General features: G+C 33.8%; 1 protein-coding gene across 2 annotated transcripts in view; it reads right to left on the bottom strand.

Annotated features, from left to right (window-relative positions):
* Window positions 1-13534: 13534 nt before the first annotated feature.
* Window positions 13535-27266, bottom strand: part of LOC123210122 (protein WVD2-like 3) — a 64668-nt gene continuing 50936 nt past the window's right edge. Inside the window, exon 6 of one of the 2 annotated variants that reach the window (XM_044628339.1) lies at window positions 13535-13558. The gene's annotated coding sequence lies outside the window, so the exon portion shown is untranslated. Of the gene's footprint in view, window positions 13559-26323; window positions 26458-27266 lie in introns of those variants that run through there. The other variant, XM_044628338.1, reaches the window with a different exon arrangement.

Below are 27266 nucleotides of genomic sequence, written 5' to 3'. Positions count from 1 at the left end.
TAATATAAATTTTTTCACATGAATTTTATCTCTCGCAAGTGCACAACGACACATTGGCTTTGAGCTTTCACACATTCGATGTTCATGGAGCATATTCGGCTTGCGCGATACACGCCTGGTGTGCGCACTACGTGGCTGCCATGTGAGCTGCTCATCGACAATACTTCTACAGGTGCACATCCAACACCTCGATGAACCCCAAGCGTGCTTAGGCTACTAGCCGAGCTCTTGGCTACTATGAGTGGTAACCCAACCATGGCATAGCCGTGCAATTCTCATACCCCATTCCGCTGTCGACTTTTGGTGATCAAAGAAACTCAAGGGTCCTAACATCTCTAACCATCCCTTACAAATCCTTATCTTACACATTTTCATGTTCACACACCTTATACATACATATATATATATAAAATTGGATGGGCATACACAATCTCTAAACACAGGCACATGAACACAATTTAAAAGCAAAATTTGAGTAATAAAATGTAGTATCAAATAATAGAGAAATGACCAAATTGCCTTTTACATTTAGCTAGGGTATTACACCTCCATGTGTTCATTCATCATTGACAGCCTCCGAGCATAAGCTTCTCACCAAGTAAATCTTGACAACATTTCTCATTATTTCCCAGCATCCTAAAGAAACAATCAGAGAAAAAATAATAGAGAATTTTTTATAGTTTATCAGAGAAAATACTGTTGTTGACTGTCCACACCCTTTCTTTTGACACAACATGTATGGCATGACTTGCAAAATTGTAAGCTGTATCAAGAGCTTTGGGATAAAACCTATAAATCAATCCGTTAAAAATAATAAAAAATTATAAATAATGAAAAATAGAAAAAAAAATTGGCCTATCAACTTGTTAAGGGTTCAAGAAGACATGGACTGAGACTTTGGATTGTGCCATGGGCCTAACCGTGCTTATTACTGTGTCTAAGTGATTAATAAAAATAAATATAATAAACTTGCATTATGATATGGGTTGACAAATTAGTGTGAGACTTGAAAGTTATTGAACTTTTGGCTAGACACCCTCTCTGAAACCCATTTAGTATAGTTTCGAAAGCAGTAGACTAACCATTTCGATGCAAGTAATCTCAACAACGTGACAAATTCAAAATTTCAGATTGTATGACATTTTATAATTCTAAAGTTTTCAATTTAATGTTTTATAATCTATGTCTATATCTTGTGGAATTAGGATTGAATGATTGTATGATTGATTATGCAAATAAAATCTTACATTTAAAAGATAGAAATAGAACGGTAATGAATTGGGTGCATAGGCTTTCTAAGAAACAACTGCAACCTCATCGTTCTTTTAAACTACCTTTTATCGATACCTCTTACGTTCTTTAACAAACTCTTGGCCCCAAAGATAACTGTCACCACTATATAAGACCAACCCCCCATCACAATAGACTCTCTTACATAAATCTAAAGCCTCACCGGCTTTTCAAGAAGCTAGTGCCATTGTTGCATAGAGTTTTTTTACTGTAGAGATGGCACCAGAACTATTGCTCATAGTAGGAGGGGTTACTGTGTCTTTATCAATCAACTAGGAGGAGTAACTTGATGACTTTTTTACCAATCTTGACACTACTACTGCATATCTTATTTTCATATACTGCTTTGCCCAATACACCCAAGTAAATTCTTTTATGTGTACTTTACATTCTTGTGTCAGGCTTAAGTTTTTATTTTCTGTTCTTAGTTCTTTGATTGGTATCTTTGGTTGCCGAGAAAACTATAGGGAAAAGAAAATAAGCTCGAAAGGTTTATTAGTTTCTTTATCCTTGGATTTAGAAGAATTGATGCTTCCTTATCTCCCTCTACATTTTTAAGCTTCTTTTTTGAAATTTTTGGTTTAGTTTTGATTTTTCCCCTTTTTTTGAAGAATTCACAAGAATGAAAATTATGGGGTTTCAAGATATTTTAAAGGTTTTCAGTTTTTTCCTTTAACAAATAATCTTGCTTGGCGTTTTATTTGAATTTCTTGAAACACTATATGGTAGCAGTGATTTTCTTGGAGACTTAACGTAATAAATGTGTTTTACTATGATAGGCCAATACCCTAGTGAAATTTCACATTGGTAAAACACAGTAAAAATGTTGGATTTAGATGTGCATCTCACATTACTAAGATTGTTGTAAAACTCAAAAACCATGATAAACTTTGTTTAATTTGTACAATAAACATTGAGTCCTATAACAACATATCTTGAAAATGAACTAGACCATTTAACCATAGATGTTATAAATAGTTCTTTGAAATGAAAAACCACTATGAAATTTTCATACCAGGTTTCTCTGATCTTATATTGTATTCCAGATGAACATGCAGTGGCAATAAGATGATGCCCTTCTCAAAGGAGACAATGGAGGAGGTAAGAGGCTGGGCCATACAATTTTCTTGTTAAACAAATTTCCTCTCATTTTTAAACAATTAGATGCATTTTTGTGGTAAACGCAACAACGATAAAGAAGGTATGTCTGCTAGTCACCAAGGTTGAAGACAATCAAGGACAATATGTATACCTAAGGTTCAACTGCTTTCAATAGTCAAATTTATTGGTCACAAAATCTAGTTACTCATTTCCCACAAATAGGTTCATTTCTTTCACCGTCTTCCGGATTGAAAAGCTTATTTTTGAGATATCCAATAGAATCATTGCTCTACCTTATAGCCTACAGCTGCACCAACAAAGACTTGGTGATACAAATATTCACTACAGAGATTATCTTTTTGGACTCGGTCATGGCAATTGGCTTAACACGGTTTGGTTTAAATTTGTTTAGTTTGATTTTGGATTGATTTCGAGCTAGATCAATTGGATCAACTTTTTATTCAAACCGAACTCAAGTCATGGAATGTTCGGATTGAGTTTGACTTGAATTCATTGTTAGAATTCGTAGCCCTAGTTCGACTTAAATTTATAGTTTGCATTTGTGATTCCAATTTGTAACTTAGATTCATGCTTCAAAGTTTGCGAGTCATTTACAAAATGACATCATTTTACCTATTACGAGATAAAACGATGTTTTTTGGCAGGGAGGAGAGACAGAGAGACCATTAGTTTTGTTTTCCATTCCTAATACTTATTGTAAAATGAAGCAACATTGAATATGTCCAACAAGAATAATAACACTGTAATCTTTAACTGAACACACTTCCCACAAATAAAATGATAACAAAGGAAAAATGTGTAATATCCTTGGTCTAATAGCCCGACTAACTGTTAAGATATCGTCCACTTAGTCCATCATAGCTTTGCTTCTATGTTTTGCAAGCCAAAACATATCTTGAAGGCTTAAGGAGTTCACAGATCATTTAACCAGTCAAATTTTCTCATTTCCAAACAATGTGGGATGCACAAATAGATCAACATCTCTCTCATGTTTTGCTGATTTGAGATTTGCCTAAGGGTATCACATACACCCTTTTTACGGGACTTAACATCTTAGCTGAGGTTTACCCTGTCATTGCTCAAGAGGACACGTAGAGCCACTATGATACCATTGTAACATCTCTGGTCCAATAGCCTTGCCACTATCAAGATATTGTTAACTTTGGACACATAGTCTACTATGGTTTTGCTTCTAGGTTTTGCAATTCAAAATGTGTCTTGACAGTTTAGAAAGCTCACAGGGTATTAACTAGTTAAATCTTCTCATCCTCAAGCAATGTGGGATGCATAGATAAACATAACATTTCTCCCATGCTTTGCCGCTATGGAATTTGCCTAGAGGTATCACAAAATGAGTGATAAACTATATCTTCACTCCATTCCTATGACATCTTAGTAACATTATCAACAATGTTAGGTATAAATGGCATAATATGATTATATCTTAGCTCAAAACTTAAAGGAATTATAGACCTGACAATTCGTGTCATCGGATCGTGTTCATATTGTATTAATTTGGGTTTTCTATTAAAGACCTCCAATTCTAGCCCGATCTAAATTAGAATCATGTCAAAATTTTTTAACTCTAACCTAACTCTTAAATATTTGAGTTGATCCAACACGATCCAAATTGACCTGAAATTATCTATTATTTTCACTTTTCAAGGTGTTTTTACTATTTTAATTTCTTCATCGAATTACCCCAACCTACTATTAATAAAACGTACAATATAACATTTTATCTTGTTTACAAATGGTCTAAAAATTACATATTAAGACTTGTAAAACACATCAATAATCTAACTAACCATATCACATTCTGACTACTTAATAATAAATAAAATATTTAAATAGAAATAAAAAATAATAAGAGTAATTACAACTATATGCAGTCTGTAAAGATTTCAATTGTTGTTGATATTGTCTTTCAACATTTTTATAATTTTTCCCTAACAAATTCTATTAAAGTAACATTTTTTTAAAATATTTGAATCGATTTGGGTCGTATCAAGTTACTTTCTTGTGGACCCTAATGCTATCCGATTTAATTTCTGAGTCGTATCGGGTTGACCTGAAATAAATTTTGTGTCAAAAATTTTAATCCTAATCCGATTTTTTCTGTATCATGTTATGTCGGGTTAGCAGGTCTTATTGAAAATTGTCAGCTCTAAGGAATTCTAGAATGATAATCTCCATGATGAAGATAACAAAGGAAACCCTTCATTTTCTACCACAATCTTGCCAAGGTATCAACGTTTTTTCCTGTTTTCTTTATTAGCTATATATTTCTTCATAATTCCTCAAAAGGGTTTCATAAAATATAGGATTAAAAGTAAGGCTAGATTTGAGCCGAGCCAAGCTTGAGCTTGACTCAATTTGCATGGAACTAAACTTGAATTCGAGCTCAGCTTGTTTGAAAGGACCCAAAAGCATTTAGTTAGGTCATTATTAAAATAATGTCGTTTTAATATATATTAGTCAAAATGACATTGTTTTGTATCAAAATTTTTAAGTTTGTAAGCTTGATGAGTTGAATACCCCAAAACCCAAGCTCAAGTTTGTTTGAGTTGAGCTTGTTTCAGACTCGTTTGAACCGAGCTCAAGTTGAGATCTAATAAACTCGGTTTGAATTCAACTCTAATTAAAAGCTTAATTTTGATTTTATTTATAATATATATATTATTTTTTATCTGTATAGGCTCTTAGATGGATGGTTTTAATTCATTTTTCTCTCTACATTTACTGAAATGAAAAATTAATGACATGGAAATCTGCATATTTTCTAAATGGGGTTTTGTTTAATCTTATTAATATGTACTTGTTGCAGTGTTACATAGAGCAGTACAATAATGTTGAACCCGGCAGCCATGGACATGGTATATACTATTCCTTCATCCTTTTCCTTTTATATTATTGTTATAATCTAAGTCTAGCACTACTAGCAGTTACAACTTGTTACTGGTAAGACTGTTCCCGCTTGAAATAACTGCCTACAAATAGAGTGGTAATGAATTGGGTGCATAGGCTGCTTGGGAAACAAATGCAATCTCATGAGTCTTTAAAACTACCTTTAACCGAATGCTCTTAACAAACTCTAGGCCCCATCACAACAGACTCCCTCACAAAAGTCTCAAGCCTCTCCAACATTCCAAGAAGCGCCATTGTTGCATGGAGTTTTTTACTTGAGAGATGGCACCAGAACTATTGCTCGTAGTGGAAGCGTTTATTGATTCACATGTTCATTTCTTGTGGTATAGTTGGAATTGCATTTATGTGTATTGGTTTCTTTACAATCTTGTGTAATAGGCTTAAGTTTTTATTTTTTGTTCTTGGCTTGGTATGTTTGGTTGCCGAGAAAACTATAGGGGAATTGAAGCTTTCTTATCTCCCTCTACATTTTCAGGCTTCCCTTCTCAAATTCTTTGTTCGGTTGTGATTTTTTCCCTTTTTCTAAAAGAATTCACTTGAATGAAAATGATGGGGTTTCAAGGCATTTTTAAGTTTTCAGATTTCTTTATTTACAAATAATCTTGCTTGGGGTTTTATTTGAATTTCTTGAAACATTGTATGGCAGTAGGGATTTCTTGGAGACTTAATGTAATTCATGTGTTTTACTATGATATTTCAATACCTTAGACAAATCCTACATCAATAAAACATAGTAAAAATGTTGGGTTTAGATATGCATCCCACATCGCTAAGATTGTTGTGAGTTCCACTAGATATCAAGATGTCTTTTGGGTTGTAAAACCCAAAAGCCATGATAAATTATTCTAGTATTTATAATAAATATTGAATCCCATAACAACATATCTTGATATTAGATCAGACTATTAGACTGTGGAAGCTAAAAATAGTTCTCTGAAATGAAAAAGCACTCTGAAATTTTCCTAACTAGGTTTCTCTGATCTTATGTTGTATTGTAGATGAACATGCAGTGGCACAAGGATGATGCCATTCTGAAAAGATACGATGGAGGTAAGAGGCCAGACCACACCCTTTTCCTGTTAAACAAATTCCTCCCATTTTTGAACAATCAGATACATGCTTTTGGTGAATGCAACAAGGACAAAGAAGATATGTCTAATAGCCTCCAAGCTTGAGGACAATCAAGGCCAATTCATTTAGTGGCCTAAGGTTCAATTGCTTTCATAAGTCAAATTTACTTGTCACAAATTTCAGTTACTCGTTTCCAACCAATAGCATCATCTCTTTCACTGTCTCTTAGATTGAAAAGCCCGTCTTTGAGAAATCCAACCGTATCACTGCTCCAGCTTACAGCATGTAGCCGCACCAACAAAGGACTGGTGATACTAACATTCAATGTAGAGTTTATCTTTTTGGATTTTCTCTAAGTTTTGGGCATAAACATAATTATATTTTGCCTTTTCTGCTTAGCATTCCTCCTAATATCACCAAGATGTCGTAGAAATGGAGTGAAGATATTGTTGGCCACTCATTTTTTCATTGTTATCTTTTTATTTTAAGGAATTTTGTTTAGTTGAAAATTCCGGTGTTGTTGTTCATGTAGAGCATATACAATATTGCTTCATTTTAAGGTTAGTATTAGGAATATAAAACAAAACTTCTTAGTCTCTTTATCTCTACTCCTTGCCAAATGAAAAAAAAAAAAAAAAAAAGCATGCATACACATAAACTTGCAAATCAACTGCACCCTCTAAATCAGCTGCTTTCGCTAATTTTGATGAGGACTTTTAATTGAGAATTGTGAGACAAAAGACAGGCCGATTTGTTAGTATGATAACCATGTTGTAATGTTGGAAAATTCAGGTTCTCTATAATAACCTGAAAATATAGAATTTTGAAGAAAATAACAAAGGAAATTGAGAGTTAAAATATTGAAGGAAGGCACACTACAATATATTTCAGAAATGAGAATGCCTATTTATAGGCTTACAACCAAACTAAAATCCTAATAAATCTCAACTACTATCAGATTTTATTGGCATTACTTGACTAACTGAAAATCAGAAAATTAAGGAGCAAGATTCTGATCTGAACAAATATCAAATACTAAGTCTACCTAAGACTTTTTCAAATAAAACATGTGCTTCCCTTTTTGTAAACATCAGCTTCAAATTTCAAGGCAAACTCTCATGAGTTTTAACACTCCTCCTTGAGATTTGCCTTAGACATGCCAAGCTTCATCCTTAGGAACTCCAACCTTGAATTAGGAAGCGCCTTAGTCATTATGTCAGCAAGTTGCACTTCAGTTGAGCAATGATGCAACTTGACAAGTGAATTCTTTTCAGCTTCCCTTATGGAATGAAATTTTACATTAATATGCTTGGTCCGTCCATGTTGGACAGGATTTTGAGCAATGGCAATGGCTGACTTGTTGTCACAATAAAGCTCAGTTGGTGACCTTTGTTCCTGGCCTAGATCAGCAAGCAATTTTCTCAACCATATTGCTTGATTTGCAGCAGCTGCAAGGGAGATATACTCCGCTTCTGCAGTTGATTGTGCTACCACTTCTTGCTTTCTTGCAGTCCAGCAGATGGCACCTGAACCAATTGTAAATACATAGCCAGAAGTACTCTTCATGTCATCAACACTTCCTGCCCAATCACTGTTAGCATAGCAATTTAATTTAACTCCTTCTATCTTCCAATACCAGATGCCAAGATCTGTTGTACTTTTAACATACTTCAGCACCCTTTTTGCAACTCCCATGTGAACATTTGTAGGTGAACTCATGAATCTTGAAAGCAAACCAGCTGGAAACATCAAGTCAGGTCTGGTTGCTGTCAAGTACAGTAGGCTGCCTACCAAGCTTCTATATGCAGAGGGTTCTTCAAGTTTCTCACCATCATTCTTTGAAATCTTCTCATTCTGTGCCAATGGAGTTGCTACTCCTTTGCATGAATCTAATTTGAATTTTTTAAGAATATCAACAGCATATTTTCTTTGTGAAACGAAAATACCTGAGCTGCATTGATAAATTTCCATTCCAAGAAAGTAGTTCATGATGCCAAGATCAGACATCTCAAATACATCTTGCATTTCTGTTTTAAACTTGGCCAGAACCTGCATATTGCTTCCAGTAACTAGCATGTCATCAACATAAAGTGACACTACTAGTTGCAAACCATCATTATTCTGTTGTAAATACAAGGTGGCTTCATTTTCACTCCTCATGAATCCAAGCTGGATTAGATGAGAATCAATTCTGCTATACCAGGCTCTTGGTGCTTGCTTCAGACCATAGAGAGCCTTATGTAGCTTGTACACTTTGTGTTCATTGCCAGCAACTTCAAAGCCTTCTGGTTGTTGAACATAAATTTCTTCCTGAAGTATACCATTTAGAAAAGCTGACTTGACATCTAAATGGTACACTTTCCATCCCAATTGACCAGCAAGAGCAAGTAGTAGCCTTATAGTGTCATGTCTAGCTACTGGTGCAAATGTATCATTGTAGTCCACTCCAGCAACTTGGGCAAAGCCCTTTGCAACCAATCTGGCCTTGTGCTTAAAGATTGAGCCATCTGAATTGAATTTGGTTCTGAAAACCCATTTCACACCAATTACCCTGTTAGCTTTAGGTAGTTCTGTCAGCTTCCAGGTTCCATTTTTTTCAATAACATCAATTTCAGCCTTCATGGCCTCAATCCATTCTGGAAATCTTACAGCTTCTGTGTAACATGTAGGGTCAGCATGTACAAGATTGCACCTCTCATACACATCAGATAATGATTTCACCTTTAGCACAGGTGTGTCTGAAGTTGCTTCAACGAGTTGATCTTCAATACTTGTGTTTTCTGTTGCTTGTTCAGGAATAGATGGAGTGGCTTGATCACACTTGTTGACTTTCTTCAAGTCCCAATCCCAATAGGAATTTTCATCAAAGTGCACATCTCTACTTATCACAATTTTCATTCCACTCAAGCTATAAATCTTGTAACCTTTTGATTCTGCTGCATACCCAACAAATACACCTTTCTCAGCTCTTTCATCAAGCTTCCCTCTCTTCACAGATGGCACATGAAAGTAACACAACGAGCCAAAAACTTTCAGGTGCTTAACAGAAGGTTTTAGACCAGACCATACCTCTATTGGTGTTTTGCTTAGAATAGACCTAGTTGGAAGCCTGTTAAGCAAATATACTGAAGTATTGACTGTTTCAGCCCATAAAAGCTTTGGTAACTTCTTTTCAAATAACAGACACCTTGCCATCTCCATCACGGTTCTATTCTTCCTCTCGGAGACTCCATTCTGCTGTGGTGAGTATGGAACTGTCAACTGATGTATAATTCCAGCTCCTTCACAAAAAATGTTAAACTCTGTTGAGGTATACTCACCTCCGTTGTCAGTTCTGAGCACCTTAATCTTCTGGCCACTTTGGTTTTCAGCCATTTTCATGAAGCTTTTGAATTTGGAAAGCACTTGTGACTTGGTTTTTAGAAAATAAACCCAAGTCATTCTGCTAAAATCATCAATAAATAGTGCAAAATACACATTGCTGCCTAATGAAACTGTGCTCATTGGTCCACAAATATCTGAATGAACTAATTCTAACTTCTAAGTAGCTCTCTTGGTCGTATCATGAGGGAATGGTTGTCTAGGCTGCTTCCCAAGCTCACAACTTTCACAAGTTTGAGCATTGATTGTGATTTCAGACATGTCTTCAACCATACCAGCTTCCTGCATAAACTTCAATGACTTCAAGTTGAAATGACCATATCTTTTGTGCCAAACAATACTTTCATCAATCTTAGCACTAAAGACATGATCTTCAACTAAGTCAAGCTTCAAATAAAAGCTATTTCCATTCATTTTGAGTTTGGCTATTTCTGTTCCATGAACATTAGTGATGAAACAAAATTTTTCTTTAAAAGCAACTGCATATCCATTTCTCAGCATTTGAGCAACACTAAGAAGATTTTGATCTAGTTCTGGAATATAAAGAACATTAGTGATCATTTTTGTACCTTTCTTGGTGTTGATAGCAATTGTCCCTTTTCCTTTGGCCTGCACAACTTCACCATTTCCTAACTTGACCTTTGGTTGAATTGATCTATCAATGGAGGTGAAAAATGATAGATATTTTGTCATGTGACTGGTGCAGCCACTATCAATGAGCCAAGTATTTAGTTCATGAGAACTAAGTGCTTGTGAGACCATAAACAAATGCTCAACATCATTTTTATCTTCTTCAGTCACATTTGCATGTTGCTGAGGATGCTGTTGAGATTGGCTTTTCTTGGCCCTGCAATACTTCTCAGTGTGGCCGACTTTATTACAGAAATTACAAGGAGGTTTATTTTTGTGCCAACAATCCTTTTCAGCATGATTGGTTCTTTTGCAATGACAGCAAGGAGGAAAATTCTTTTTTTTTTCTGCTGCAGGTGAAGATCCTGCAAATTTCCCTTTGTTGTTCTTGAAGGACTTCTTTCCTTTGTGATATGCTTGAAAAGCACCTTCAGTAGCTGCATCATTTCTCATTGAAACTCTTTGCTCCTGTGCATAAAGCTTGCTAATTAATTCTGAAATTGTGAGTCTTTGCAAGTCACAAGATTCTTCAATTGCAGAGATCTTGGCTTCAAACTTTTGAGGTACTGAAACCATAATCTTTTCTACCACCTTCTGATCAGGTAGATTCTCACCATGCAATCTGATCTGGTTAACCAGCTTCATAAGCCTTGCTGAGTAGTCCTTCACCAGCTCATCATCTTTCATTTTTTGTAGCTCAAATTCTCTCTTAAGAGTAAGTACCTTGCTTGCCTTCACTCTTTCATCTCCTTCAAATGTCTCCATTAGCTTATCCCATACAGCTTTAGAAGAGTCCAAGTGCATAATGCTGGTAAAGATGTCATCAGCCAAACAAGAATGGATACATGTCAAGGCTTTGTCCTTCTTCAGCTTTTCTTCTTCATGTGCCTTTATCTGAGCAAGAGTTGGATTTTCTCTCAAGGCAGGTGGATCTTCATCAGTTTCCACTACATGCCATAGACCTTGAGATCTCAAATAAACTCTCATTTTTACAGCCCATATGTGAAAATGATCTCCTGTAAACATTGGAGTTGCAGGAGTAGAAGAACTAGAAGAAGCCATAAACAAATGTGGAAATCTCTCTCTCTCAACCTCACAGTGTTTACACTCAAATAACCCTCACAGCCCGAAGGAATTAAGCTCTGATACCACTGTTGTAATGTTGGAAAATTCAGGTTCTCTATAATAACCTGAAAATATAGAATTTTGAAGAAAATAACAAAGGAAATTGAGAGTTAAAATATTGAAGGAAGGCACACTACAATATATTTCAGAAATGAGAATGCCTATTTATAGGCTTACAACCAAACTAAAATCCTAATAAATCTCAACTACTATCAGATTTTATTGGCATTACTTGACTAACTGAAAATCAGAAAATTAAGGAGCAAGATTCTGATCTGAACAAATATCAAATACTAAGTCTACCTAAGACTTTTTCAAATAAAACATGTGCTTCCCTTTTTGTAAACATCAGCTTCAAATTTCAAGGCAAACTCTCATGAGTTTTAACAAACCAACTATATTGTAACATGTTCCTTTTGTTCGATTAAATAAGCATTTTTCTAAAGTGGATGAAGAGATTCTTATAGAAATTCAACTACTCTTTTTGGAACCCTTATCCAAAATCATGACATTCTACTACTCCCACTTTGCCTGAGCTATCTCAAAAAGTCACTAATCACATAACTGTAGAAGTATGTATCCAAAAAGTGGGTTGAACACATTCAAAAACCTAGCTATTTGTCCTATCCTTACTTCATTTAATTTATCTTTCACCATACAAGATAATAAGAGTGATTAACCAATGCTTATCATTGGGCTGAATTTAAATTGAGCTGACTTGATCATAAAAGTCAGTTGAGCTCAGCTTATTTTAAATTTGAATCAAGTTTAAGCTAAATGAGTTAGATTGTCTTTTAAACCAAACCGAACTTGAGTAATGGGGTGTTTAGATCTATTTTGACTTAAATTCATAGTTCGAATTTGTGGTTCCAGCTCAACTTGAATTTATGGCTCGGATCTGTAGCTCGAATTTGTGACTTAGATTTGTGGTTCAAAGTTTGCAACTCATTTATATAACGTCGTTATTTTACCTATTACTAGATAAAACGACGTTGTTTGGCAGAAAAGAGAGGTAGAGAGGCTAAGAAGTTTTTCTATTCTTAATGTCTCATTGTAAAATGAAACAATATTGTATTTGCCTAATATGAACAACAACAACACTGTAATTTTTAACTAAACACACTTCTTAAAAATAAAAAGATAACAAGGGAAAAATAAGTGACAAACTATATCTTCACTCCATTCCTATGACATCTTGGTGACATTATGAGCAATGTTAAGCGGTGTAAGATATTTATAGTTTTGCTCAAAACTTGAAGGAATTTCAGAAAGATAATCTCTACAGTGAATATCTGTATCACCAGACCTTTGTTGGTGCGGTTGCAGGCTGTAAGCTGGAGCCGTGATCCTGTTGAGTTTCTCAAAAACGGGCTTTTCAATCTGGGAGATAATGAAAGAGATGAAGCTATTAGTAGGAAATGAGTAGCTGGAATTTGTGCTAAGTAAATTTAACTGATGAAAGCAGTTGAACCTTAGGCTACTGAATGAATTATGTCTTAGCTCAAAACTTTAGCAGCAGCGGCAAACTATATTTTTTTCTTGATTTTTGATCTGCACCGTCTCTTAGATGGATGGTTCATGGAGGTTCTTTCATTCAGAAACCTAAGGTTGTACTGCTAACTTAGCTTCCTTCTTTTTCGCCAGTTTCAGGTTCTTATTCTTCATCCATCTTTCTGGGTTGTCAGATCCAAATTATTCTGAGGAAGGCTCAGAGTCTGGACAAGACCACAACTGCTGCTGATGCTGCCACAGCACCTAATGTGGAATCCGATAGGCATGCCTGACCCAGCAGTTGCTTAAGAATTCCCTCTCCGCGGTCTTCCGCATAACTGTTCTTCTTCAGTTTATATGAGTTTTTAAAAGAGATGTATATATACCCATTAGTGTTTGGAGTTGCTTTTAGATAATCTGCTAACATGATGATTTGATTGAGATGGAGACATTTTATTGGAGCAGATCTTGTGTAGCATAGCATCTCCATTTTTTTCCACTGTAGTGTTGCCAGTTTTACCTGCAAGCGTAGTTGAGATATAATATACGGACCTTTTTTTTGTTCAGGTTAGACTTGTAAGTTGCATTTTACCGCAAAAAAACACAAATTCTTGTTTATAGTTTCTATTTTCTCTCCTTTCCAAATATCACTAATTAAAGTGTCACTGCATGTCTTTATCTGCACTTACTGCTTTGCCCAACATACCCAAGTAAATAAGCACTAATTAAACTTTCTCGGATCAATTATGATTGCTTAGATGAGAAAAATTCTGTAAAAGAAAATAAGCACAAAAGTTTATTGATTCACTTGTCCATTTCTTGTGGAATGTTTGGGATTGCTTTTATGTGTATTGATTTCTTTACAATCTTGTGTAATGGACTTAAGGTTTTTTTTTTTTTTTTTGGTTCTTGGCTTGGTGTGTTTGGCTAACGAGAAAACTGTAGGGAAAAGAAAATAAGCTCTAAAGGCTTATTAGAATCTTTATCCTTGGATTTAGAAGAAATGAAGTTTTCTTATCTGCCTCTACATTTTCAGGCTTGTATTCTGAAATTCTTGGTTCAGTTGTGAATTTTCCCGTTTTCTTAAAGAATTCACAGGAATGAACATGATGGGGTTTCAAGAAATTTTTAAGGTTTTCAGGTTTTTTTTTTTAATCAAATAATCTTGCTTGGCGTATTGTTTGAATTTCTTGAAACATTGAATGATAGTAGTGATTTTCCTAGAGACTTACTGCAATTCATGTGCTTTACTCTGACAATGTGGCACTCTCTTAGGCAAAGCAAAACAGATGTTGGATTTAGATGTATATCCCATATCCCTTAGAATGTTAAAATATGATTGCTTAAATACAGTATGAGCTCATTAAATTATTAAGATACGTTTTGACAACATATTTTGATAATAGGCTAAACCACTTTGAAATTTTCTTAACAGGTTTCTTTGACCTTATATTGTATTGCAGTGGTACAGTGATGATGACCTTCTTAAAGGAGATAATGGAGGTAATAGGTCAGGCCACACCATTTTCCTGTTAAACAAATTTCCTCTCATTTTAAACAACCATATACATGTTTTGGGTAAATGCAACAGGGATAAAGAAGATATGTTTGATAGTCTCCAAGCTAGAGGACAATCAAAGCCAATTCATTCAGAAACCTAAGGTTCAACTGCTTTCATTAGTTAGATTTACTTGTCACCAATTCTAGTTACTCATTTCCTACCAATGGTCCTTTCTTTCACTGTCTCCCAGATTGAAAAGCCAATGTTTGAGAAAGCCAACAGGATCATTGCTCCAACTTACAGCCTGTCGCACTAACAAAGGCCTGGTTATATGGCATTCACTATAGAGATTATTTTTCCAGAATTCGTTTAAGCTTTAAGCTAGGAAACAATCATAGTATGCCATTTCTACTTAGCGTTGCTCCTAATCTCCCCAAGATGTCATAGAAATGGAGTGCAAATGCAGTTTGTGGGAGATACATACTGGTGTTTGCGCATCTCTGTCATTCATTTTTCCTTTATTATCTTTTTAATTTTAGGAAATCTGTTTGGTTAAAACTTACAGTGATATTGCACATGGTGGGCATATACAATATTGCTTCATTTTATGAGTAATATGAATAGAAAAACATGACTTTTTACATACACATAAGAATGTTGGGAGAACTATGCTCGGCCCACCCAAGCTTATTGTGCCCTAGCTCGGTGCTAGAGCTAGCCTTGGTCGAATATTACAGTGCTAACTTTACCATTTTAACTAGAAGACGTGATCGTAGTTCTAATACTAAATGATTTGCATCTTAGGAAAGCTCACAAAAACCTCATGCTCATCTACAAGAGAACCCAAACAGCCTTTAATGAAAACGGAAAAAAGTTGTGTTTTGTCAACTTCCATACTCTTTAATCATTGATCTAAAGCATGTGGGAAAAACAATATTTCAATAGCAATGAACTATTACGAGAGTATATGTTAGATAATTAGACATGTCAAAGCAGTTAGGCGGTCTACAACATGACCCATTGGGGGATGCGTCAAATTCAACTTGTTATGACCACTGATCTGTTTATGTAGAATACTTTTTAAAAGTAGATTTTATCTGTTCATAAACAATAATAGCTAGAACGGAACAAACTCAGCCCTAATTAAATTAATTAAAATAACTATTTCATGATGATCGTTCCACTGGCACTACTTGCAATTACAACTTGTTACTGGCATGGCTGCTTCCGCTTTAAATAATGGCCTACAAAGTTAATCCAATGGGAACCTCCATGTGTTCGTTCAGTATTGGCCCAATCACCGGTATATAAAGGTGCCTCCAACCAGAAGCTGCTCATCAAGAAAGAAAGAAGCAGAGGAAAAGAAGAGATTTCTTAACAAAGGAGGCAAGCACTAAGGTTGTTTTAGAGAATGTTGAGCTCTTGAAAGAGGAAGTCAAGAATAAGAACAACGACATTAAGAAGAAAGAAGCAGCTCCTGTGCCCATTGTTAAGATATTGCCCACTCTAGATATATAATCTATCATGGTTTAATATCCTTGGTTCAACAGCCGACTCACTGTCAAGATATTGTCTATCATGGTAATTATCTACTCTGTAGACAGAGTCCATCATAGTTTAACATCCCTAGTTCAATAGTCCAATCCACAGTCAAAATATTATCTACTTTGGACATACAGTCTATCATAATTTTGCTTCTAGGCTTTGCAAGTCAAAACACATATTGACAATTTAAGGAGCTCATAAGCTATTTAACTAGTCAAATTCTCTCATCTCTAACCGATGTGGAATGCATAGACATAGTACTTCTCTCTTATACTTTGTCGATGTGGGATTTGCTTAAGGGTACTATATACACCCCCTTACGAGACTCAACATCCACATTGAAATTTAGCCCATCATCATTCAAGAAGACATGCAGAGCCGCTCTGATACCATTTTTAACATTTCTAATTTAATAACTCGACCCACTGTCAAGATATTGTCTACTCTGGACACATAGCCCATCATGGTTTTGCTTCTGAGCTTTGCAACCCAAAACACATTTTGACAGTTCAAAGAGCTCACAGACTATTTAACTAGTCAAATTCTCTTATCTCTAACAGATGTGGGATACATAAACAAAGTACAGATAAACCCAACATTTCTCTCCTACTTTACTATTGTAGGATTTGCCTAAGGGTATTACATAACAAAACAAACTATTCATATAGCTCACAAAAATGTTTATATATACACAAAACAAAATATTTATATAATTTATGAAAACATTTATATATAAACAAAATGGAATATTTATATAAGTTACAAAAATACTTGTATAAATGTTTTGGTTTAATAGAAAACCTGCATGAAAATATTTTATAATTTATAGAAACCAAAATTTTCATATTTGACTGTCATATCCAAACATGTAGGGTCAAAAATCAAACATGTATGCAAATACAAAATAAATAATTTCTACTTATCTCAAATAAGAGCAAAGATCAACACAAACTCTTATACATTTCAAACAACCACGCAAAATTTTCTTGGATTCCTAGCCACAATCAATGAATTCAATTGAATCAACAAAATCTTACAATTCTTCTTAGATTCCACTGAAAAGCCTTAATTCAAAACTAATATCTCAAATTCTAAAAGTATCCAAACGAACAACTTTATACCAAACTAACGCATGCCTATACTGTACAACTTTTGTTCCATGAATTTTATAAATTTTTATACAAATTTAAATATTAAAAAACTTTGCAAGGACAAAGAAGACACATAGGTAGTTTACTAAAAAAATATTCAGCTTAAAAAAATATATAAAAACTTCACAAAAATTAACTCTTTCCACAGCTTATGAAGATTGTCAACAGTTTTCAGGTTTGATAGTTCTAGCTTCCAGTAATTTTATGAAATTCAGTATAACTCAAACATTTACGAAATTTTGTAGAATTAAACTTAACATATTTATGGTTTAAATAAAAAAACCAACCTGAAAATAAATTAAGAAGCCATGTAAAATGAATTTCTTTCACAGATCACTAAGTTGCCATCTTTCAGATTGGACACACAATATTATAACAATTTTAATAAATAGCATATAATGTATAAAATTGTGAAAATTTCCAAGATTAAACTAGACATGCTAATTTTTTTATAAAAAAAATTAATTCAAAAATATTTCAGAAAGCTTTAAAAGCTAAATTTTTCTATCGGTCCCAAACTTTGCCAAATAAATTTTGGGTTTAATACTCAATCCTATAACAATTTTAATAAATTATATTGAATAGGTAAACTCACAAAAATTTCTAGAATAGAACTAGACATATTAATTTATATATATAAAAAATATTTAAATTCAAAACAATTAAAAAAACTATAAAAAAAACTGTGTGCTTAGCACTTTATTTGGTTAAAAATTTCTAAATTTTATTGTATGTTTTTATTAGTTTTGGGGTGTTACATGCTGTCACCGTTGTTGTTATTATTAACAACTCTTCAGCTTAGATGATGAAGAAGAACAACAAGAAGAAGGAGATCAACACTTGCATTCAAGTCTCCAACACAAAGAAACCCTTCATTTTCTACTTAATTCTTGCCAAGGTATCCACATATTTTCTTGTTTTATTTTTTCCTTAAGTCAAGAATTTTTAGTTTCCTCATGTTTCCTTATTAGCTTATTGACATGAAAATTTGAAGATTTTATGATTTTCTTGATGGTGTTTTGTTTGATGTTATCAATCTATCTTATAGAGTCATATAAAGCAGTACAACAATGTTGAACTCTCGGCCTTAGGCATAGGTAAACGGTTGATTTTTAATGGAGATTTGTATACAAAGAAAGTGCCAAAAAAATACAAAAACATAGGAGTGAAATCGGAGAACCGGAATGGAAGATTTTTGTTGTTGTAAAATAGTTAACATTTTCTATTCTTTTCCATACATTTATGTTTACATTAGTTTCACTAAATCCATATACAATAACAACTTAAATTAAGCTTACCCATACCATTGATGACAAGCTAACCAAACCTTAATTATCAAACTACAACAAGCACAACTACTACTATTTGGTTTGGTTGTAATCTAACCAAAAGCATTACAAGATGGTTAAGTAAGTTTTCATCATTTTAAGGTTGAAAAAATAATTCACACCAACTTTAAGTTTCTGCACTAGAACCATCTTCGAAAATTCAAAATTTTTTAGTAGCCAACTTCACTACTTTATAGCTTCATCACTCCTCCTTGACAAACTTATTTACCATTCCTAACTTATTTCTCATATGAACAAACCTTTTGGTGTTTACTACCTTAGTCAAAATGTCAGCTAATTGCTCATTTGAGCTATAATGGATTAACCTTTTTTGTTATGGCTATTACAACTTTGTTATCATAATGAATAGGTGTAGTTTCTACTTGTTTTTCATGCAAATCATCTAAAAGTTTTTTCGCCAAATGGTTTGATTTATAGTTGAAGCAATAACTATGTATTCAACTTTTGTTATAGATTAAGCATCAATACTTTGCTTCTTAGAATTTCAACATATCATACCTAATCTGAGAGAAAATATGTAACCATAAATCACTGTGCACTAGTTTGGCATTTAGTATGGCTTATTATGAATAGATTAATGGTCAGATTGAGAGAACTAATTGGGTGTTAAATGATATGTTAAGAACTTGTTGCTTGGAGAATATGGTGTGTTGGGTTGAGATGTTCCCTTTAGTAGAGTTTACCTATAATAATATTTATTAAGCGATGATGCAGATAACACCCTATAAAGTATTTTATGATAGGAGGTGTCGTTCTACTTTACACTGGGATGAGTTGGGTGAGAAAAATGTCTTTGTTCAGTCTCTTGGACCAGAATTGACTCAAAAAATGATTAAAGATGTTCAACTAATCAGACAGAGAATGAAACAGACCTAGGATCAACAAAAAGTTATACCAATTAGAGATGTTGAGATCTAAAGTTCAATGTAGTTGATAGAGTTTTCATCAAAGTAACCCTATTTAAACATATGATAAGGTTCGAGAGAAAGGGTGAGTTAGCTTCTAGGTATAACTTATAGGCTTGCATTATCGAAGAGCATGAACTGTATTCATGATGTGTTCCATGTCTCATCATTACACAAGTATATTAGGGATCCTTCCAATGTGTTAAAGACCAAAGAGATTCAATTATTAGATGATAGAAGTTATGATGAGAGATTGATTAAAATCCTAGATAAAAGGACCAAATAGTTAAGAAACTAGTAGATTCCCTTGGTCAAGGTACTTTGAAGGAATTATAAGATTGAAAAGGCTACTTGAGAGATAAAACAACATCTTGAGCTATTTTTAGTGAATTCAAAGGTCAAAATTCCAATAAGAGGGATAAATTGTAACACCCATAAGTACACTTAAGGGTAAAATAGTCTTTATTTATGAGTTTATATAATGTATACATGAGTTAGTGCGATTTGAAAGTCAATGTGTGAGTTTTCAATGACACACAATCATGTATGGAGAGTTCATGCTTGTGTGTCATGCCACATCAACCAGATATGATATATTCCATGTGAAATTCAAATTTCATGACACATGACTGTGTATGGGTGGTACATGCCTCTGTGTGTGTTTACGCGTTTAAGTTTCTATAAAAGGCCTGTTGTTACATTTTAGGGATTATTATTCTAATCCTTAAGTGCATGAAACATTTCAGAAAAAAGAAAGAGGACAAGAGTTTGATCATTCGGTGTTTGTGTGATAGCCTTAGTGATTGAATTCTAGCAATATGGAGAAGAGGAAACTAGAGAGAAGATAACCTACCTATGTGCTTGACTTTCTATAGATAATAGGTAAGTAAGGCTTATTGTCCTATACTTATTGATTGAGATATTGCCGCCATTTGTGAGTTTATGGATGATGATTTCTACCATAAATTTAATTAAGCTGAATATATGTATGTTAATCAATATTTTATGTGCAGATCTACTGTGAACATAGAAACATGATAATGATAATAGTTCTTTGGTTAGTTTCGGTTTATGTTTAATGAAATTGAAGGGAGATCATGAGACATATTCGTGTGTGTGTGTGTACATACATATACACACACACATACAAAAACATATAGGCGCGCACGCGATTTTGCTTTAGTGAATGATTGATTGCATAGTGACTCTTATGCTTTAGAATAATATGGAAAAGTAAGATGGACAAACCCTAACTATGCTTTTATCCATAAGTTTATGGATGAGATTAGATGAGATTGCATTTTATTGATTATTGAGTCATGGAATTGATACTTGTTATTAAGGCATGGTATTGGTATAAGTTTAGTTTTATGCTATATCCATAAGGGCATAGGTAAGATGCTCAAGAAGAAGATCAAGGTGCCAGCAAAGTCTGATTCCTAGGTTCATCACATAACCGTGTGGTATGGGACACATGCTCGTGTGTGCAATAACCAAAATTTAGGCTAAACTTTCTTAACTTTCTAATGAGCATTGGGTGTTGTTAACCAGTTAGCGGTCAACTAGGACACGTAAACTTCTTATGTGTAGTTTTAGCACGATTTTGTGTGCGATGAAATGACTTGAATACCCTTAAGAAGTGGAGCAGTTGAGAAGAAAATAAATAAAGAAAGGAAATAATTATCAAAAGATCTATACCTCTGTGTTAGATAACAACATATGCTTTTGTGTTTAGAAGATTAACACATAGGGAGAGGCCACCATATAAGCATTGTATAAGTCAACTTTATGGTAGAATTTTGTCAAATCAAACACATTAAAGGTGTTAGAAATCCTCATGTTGTCAGGTAAGTCCACCACATAAGCATTATCATTAATCTTCTTCAAAATTTTGTAAGGTTATACCTTTTTTTGTTTGATTTACCGTGCATACTGGTTAAAAGTCTATTCTTTTTAAAAAACACCATAACTTCCTCTCCCATGTTAAACACTTGTCTCCTCCTATGTTTATCAATGGTGATTTTATAAGTCAAATTACTTTCCTTTAAAACTTGTTGCACCACCTTAAACATGAATACATAATTGTTAGCCAATGTAAAAGCTCATTGACCGGTTCCCCTACCTATAGGCAATGATTTTATTGTTGTAAGCGAATTCAGCTTGTGTTACGGCAAATTCCCATTGGCTTTTCTTCATACCACAAATGCATCAAATTAAATTTCCCAAAGAATGTTTAACTATCTTTGTTTGTCCATCAGTTTGTGGATGTGCGATATTACTAAATTTCAATTTAGTCCCAAATGTGTTCCACAAAAAAAGCTAAAATGTATTATCTCTATCCAAAACAATTGATAATGGAGCCTTATGTAAATGAACAACCTCCTTGAAAAATAACTTGGCCACATGATGAGCATAAGTTGTTTTCTTACAATAAATAAAGAAAGACATCTTGGAGAATCTATCTACCACAATAAACACTAAGTCATATCCTCTTTGAGTTCTTTGCAACTCCAACACAAAATCCATGGAAATATCATCCCAAGGTGCATTAGGGTTGGTTAAGGGCATGTATAATCCCATGTTTTACTGTTGTCCCTTACTAATTTGGCAAATAGGACACCTTTGGGCAAACTTCCTTAAATCTCACTTTAATTGAGGTCAATAATACCTCTCTTCCAATCCAACTATAGTTTTATCTCTATCCATATATCCACTTGAGTCACTTGAGTGCAACTCTCTAATTAGCTTATCTCTTAATAAGCTCTTTGGAATACATAATTGACTTCCTTTAGACAAATACCTATCTTGAATAAGGAAATCCTCCATAGGAAGATTATGTAAATAATTATTCCATACCTGATCGAAATCTTCATCTTTCTCATATAGCTCTTTGAGTTGCTCAAATTTAGTAATTTCAAGGGCAATTGTAACTAACAATGCTACTCTTCTACTCAATGCATCTGCCACTCTATTAGTTACTCTAAATTTATGAATAATCATATAATTAAATCTCTAAAGGTACGAACCCTATTGTACTAACATTCGATCTATATTCTTTTAGGCCTTAAAGTGTTGAAAGGTTTGGTGATCTGAATAGATGATAAACTCTCTTGGTAACAAATAAATCTCTCATGTCTTCAAACATCTAAATAATGCATATAATTCTTATTGGTAAGTGGACCACTTCTATCTAGCTTCACTTAACGTCTAACTAAAAAAAGTAATTAGTCTCCTCTCTTGTGAAAGTACTCTACTAATCCTAATTCCACTAGCATCACACTCTAGCTCAAACACTTTATTAAAATTAGGCAACGATAAAATAAGAGTTGTTATTAACTTTTCCATAATCAATTCAAAGCTTCGATCTATATCTTCTTCCCATTGAAATTTTCCTTTCTTCAAACAATGAAGCTAACTCATGAAAACTACTCACTTCACTTATGGTTTTTGGTCTTTCATTCTCTAATTGTTTATACTTGTCCTTATCTACATGTATTCCCTCAACACTAATTATGAAGCCTAAGAACAATAAATTTCTTGTTAAAAACACACACGTCTTTATATTCACATATAATTTATTTTCCTTCAAAACCAGGAACACTTGTTTGAGGTGATTTAAGTGTTGTTCGTCATTCTTACTATAAATTAAAATGTCATCAAAGTAAACCATAACAAAGTTAGATAGGAAGGGTTTTAATACCTGATTCATCAACCTCATAAATGTACTTGGTGCACTTGAGAGTCGAAATGGCATGACTAACTATTCATACAAACCATCATTTGTTTTGAATACAGTTTTCTATTTATCTCCTGGTCGAACTCTAATTTGGTGATACCTACTCTTCAAATCTACCTTTAAAAATACCTTGGCACAATGCATTTGATCCAGCAAGTGATCAAGTCTAGGAATAAGAAATCTATAACTTACAGTTATTTTGTTGATGATATGACTATCCACACACATTCTCTAACTTCCATCCTTCTTTGGGGTCAATAGTGTTAGCCTCGTAGGCTCTCACGAGGTAAAGAGCAAAGAGTCAATTTTGAAACTTGTTGGACTCATGGGATCATTAGTAGGGGGCAAAAAGCCACTTTTTAGAACTTGAGAGGATTGTGGGATCATGGAGAAGAGGGAAATGTGGGTTTTGAAATAGTTCCCACCTCTTGAAATTGTGAGTTTAGGGTTAGCAGTTAGTTGATGATTTTCATTAGGGGTATTTCTGTTATTTGCCATTAAAGGGTTTTGTTTGATATTTTTCACTTAGGGGTTTTATGATATTTACCATTAAAGGGGCAAATTGATATTTTTTCTATTATAAGGTTTTTCAACATGTAGTTTTCGAATTTGTGATTTCTTTTTCCAAATTAAGTAGTTATTGTGAAAAAAAAAATATATATATATATATATATATATATATATATATATATATATATATATTATTTTGGATAATTTCAATTTAGGGTTTTTGGACATGTTGATTTAAAAAAAAAAAAATTTATCATTACAATTGAAATCCTTTTAATAATGCAGTGCTATTCTCATGACTTTGATAAGGATCTTGCATATCATTGATGGACTTGTGATGAGAATGAATATATACATATGTTGGAGAGGAGTGGCGTGTTGTTTGATAAATTAGCTATGGATGCGATATTGAGTAACATGAGTAAGGGTATGATTTGTGATTGCTCATGAATGTATAAGTTGTATGGTTGATTTGTAATGATCCGACAACTGTTGGACACAGTTGATCATTAAGCAGTCAACTAGGGCAGTAGGTTCACTTGTGTATAACTTTTTCAAGACCATGTGTGGGGTGAAATAACTAAAATACCCTTGAGAAGTAAAGCGATCAAAATGAGTTATGTTTGAAAATTATGCTAATTATAGAAAAAAGAATACATGCTCGTGTTAGGAGACATACACCCCCTTGTGTATAAGTGATTTGGTTTACACGAGGAGAGGTTATGAGGAAAAAAGGTCATGTATAATTTACTAGGTTAACATGCCCATGTATATGGCATAGTAAAGCTACATGCCCTTGTCTAATGTACAAGGAAGATACATACCCATGTATCCTAGATGACACATCCGTGTATAAAAAGCATAATAAAGAAAGATAAAGGAAACTAGACTAAAGGTTTATGGGTTGTTCTGAGAGGTAGTATAGAATTCCTGAGTATATAGTAGTACCCAATGTGCCCAAGAGATAAGACTTTAGAGGGGCGTGAGATATGGTTAAGGTGAAAGCTACGTTGAGCTAGAGATGACATGAGGCTCGAGATACATGCATGTTAGACGTGTTAAGATCATTACAAAAGGGCACTATGTGTACATTTTTCCTACACTACCTATAGTAAAACATTGTACTTATAGTAAGGTACTTGTTTGCAGTAGAGCCCAGATGAAATATGTTCAGGTGTAGTGGATTAACGAGTGTTCACATGGCTAATGTGTCAAATCCATGTATTCGATCTAGTTCAATCGACCTAGTATACAACTATAAGACATAACTTCAAGATGACGATGCTTTTACTAATAGATAATATGTCACATCAGATAGAAGTTTAGGGGAGTGGTTTCTTAGTGAACGAGTGAGACAAATTTAACCCTAGAGATGATATGGCACACAAGTTAAGAATTTAGGGAGTGGTTCTTTAGTGATCGAGAGGCTCTTAGTTTAATCTGAGAATTATGAGGCATAGCCTAAAATTTCTTGAGAGTAGTATGAGTATAGTTATAAGATGTAAGACCCAATATCATCCTAATGAGAGTATAGAGATAAACTCTAGATGACAAAGTTAATATGGGTCAAGGCAAGGGCAATTTAGGAAAGAAGTAAAAGTTTGTAATAAAGTCTCTAACTTATTGAGTGTTATCACTCACTCTCCTACTTTCATGTGTGTAGGTATAAGTGATTGTGATGGTTATGGGTAAATAGTGGTCAACCGACATAGAGCAATTAAGGGCATTTTTGTCTATTCAAGATTTTATCAATTTATGCATTTCAGTTATCTTTATGCTTTGGCTACACACACCATGTTGATGTTGCTAATGTTTTTGTGTTGCGAACATCTTTTGCACACTTCTAACTATTATGTTTTCAGAAGGATATTTTTGTAATTTTTACTTGATTTATGATTAATGTTTTATTCAAAGTTCTATATCATTTATTTATGTTTTAAAAATTTATGCATACTAAAATAGCCTATTTATTGACATCTCCCTCTAGAGAACGGTACATATGAATGATGTGTTACAATATTACACTTTTAATTCTAAACATATAATTAATTAATAAATTATGTGTACTAATAATAATAATAATAACAATTATTTTATATAGTGATATAACATTTTTTAATACATAAATTAATGCTTATTATTAATACAAATATCAATAATAAAGACTAATATTCTATCTCTAAAGATTAACTTAATTTTCTTGTTAGTTACCAAACTCAAAATATTAGATTCAGCGAATGGGTTAGTTTGAAGCCTGCCATCAAATGCCCAATGGATTAGTTGGGCTTCTTAATATGGCCTTTTTAACCAATTTCCCTTACAAGTTACAAGGTTGTTCCCTCTTACAAATAACGGCCTATAAAATTATGTCAAATTAGAAATTTCTTGTAACACCTTATTTAAGAAGCATACCCCTAGTGATAATTATCTTGATGTGACATGTTACTTGTGCATATATACAAAAAACAAAATTAAAGCAACAATTTAATGAAAAATAAACTTTATACCTTTATTTGAAAATTAATATATGTGCCCAAAAAATGTTCTGAAATTAAATTCAATTGTTACAATAATAATATTAATCTATTATGTATTAACCCTATAAAAACATTGATTGCAACCATAAATTTATAAAAGAAAATAATGATAACCGAATACAGAACTTAGTGCGCTAATCCAATTGCCTTCCTGTCTGTATCACTGTTTTCCTTACCTGCAAAACCTAAAAATAAAATGTGATTCGTAATACTTAGTAGACATTTGTAGTAAATATGATTTTCCCCACAAATATTCTTGACAGAGTCTTACCGCCCCCACTCGTCCCTGAAGCACTTGGCCGGATACCAGACTTAGATGTCTTCTATGCCTTCGTATTAGATGGGGCATCAATCTTAGATACCTCTTACATCTATATTTATCAAATTTACATTTGTCTCAGCTGTCGCTTATATCATCATCACGTATTAGATTAATTCCCATGTCCTTTTATTCGAAATCGAGACATCTCATCAATTGGCTCACATAATCTCAAGATCAAGATGTCTCATCAACTAGCTCCCAATGTGACTCATAATTACTTATGCTCATAATTAAGACTACATTTTTTAGCTTGGTCCTTTACGAACTCTTATGGCCACTAAATCTGTCCTCACATTTATGAATAGTGCTAACATTAGCTTCCTAAGATTCAACTAGAATGTGAAAAGCTTGGCATGGATGCATTATGGTTTGTTGGAGCGTATTTTAATAGCTCCAAGTGCACCATAACATGTGGGGGTGCACACATAGCACACTAGCCCAAAGCATGCATGGCTTGCATGCTACAGTACCTAATATAAATTTTTTCACGTGAATTTCATCTCTCGCAAGTACACAATGACACATCAGTTTTGAGCTTTCACACATTCGACGTTCATGGAACATGTCTGGCTTGCGTAATACACACTTGGTGTGCACACTACGTGGCTGCCATGTGAGCTGCTTATTGACTCCAACACCTCGATGAACCCCAAGCATGCTTAGGCTACCAGC

Source organism: Mangifera indica, chromosome 3 (assembly GCF_011075055.1).
Source record: "Mangifera indica cultivar Alphonso chromosome 3, CATAS_Mindica_2.1, whole genome shotgun sequence".
In the NCBI taxonomy this organism is placed as follows: domain Eukaryota; kingdom Viridiplantae; phylum Streptophyta; class Magnoliopsida; order Sapindales; family Anacardiaceae; genus Mangifera; species Mangifera indica.
The sequence above is the reverse complement of the archived record's forward strand: the minus strand, read 5'-3'. Positions and strand labels throughout refer to the sequence as shown.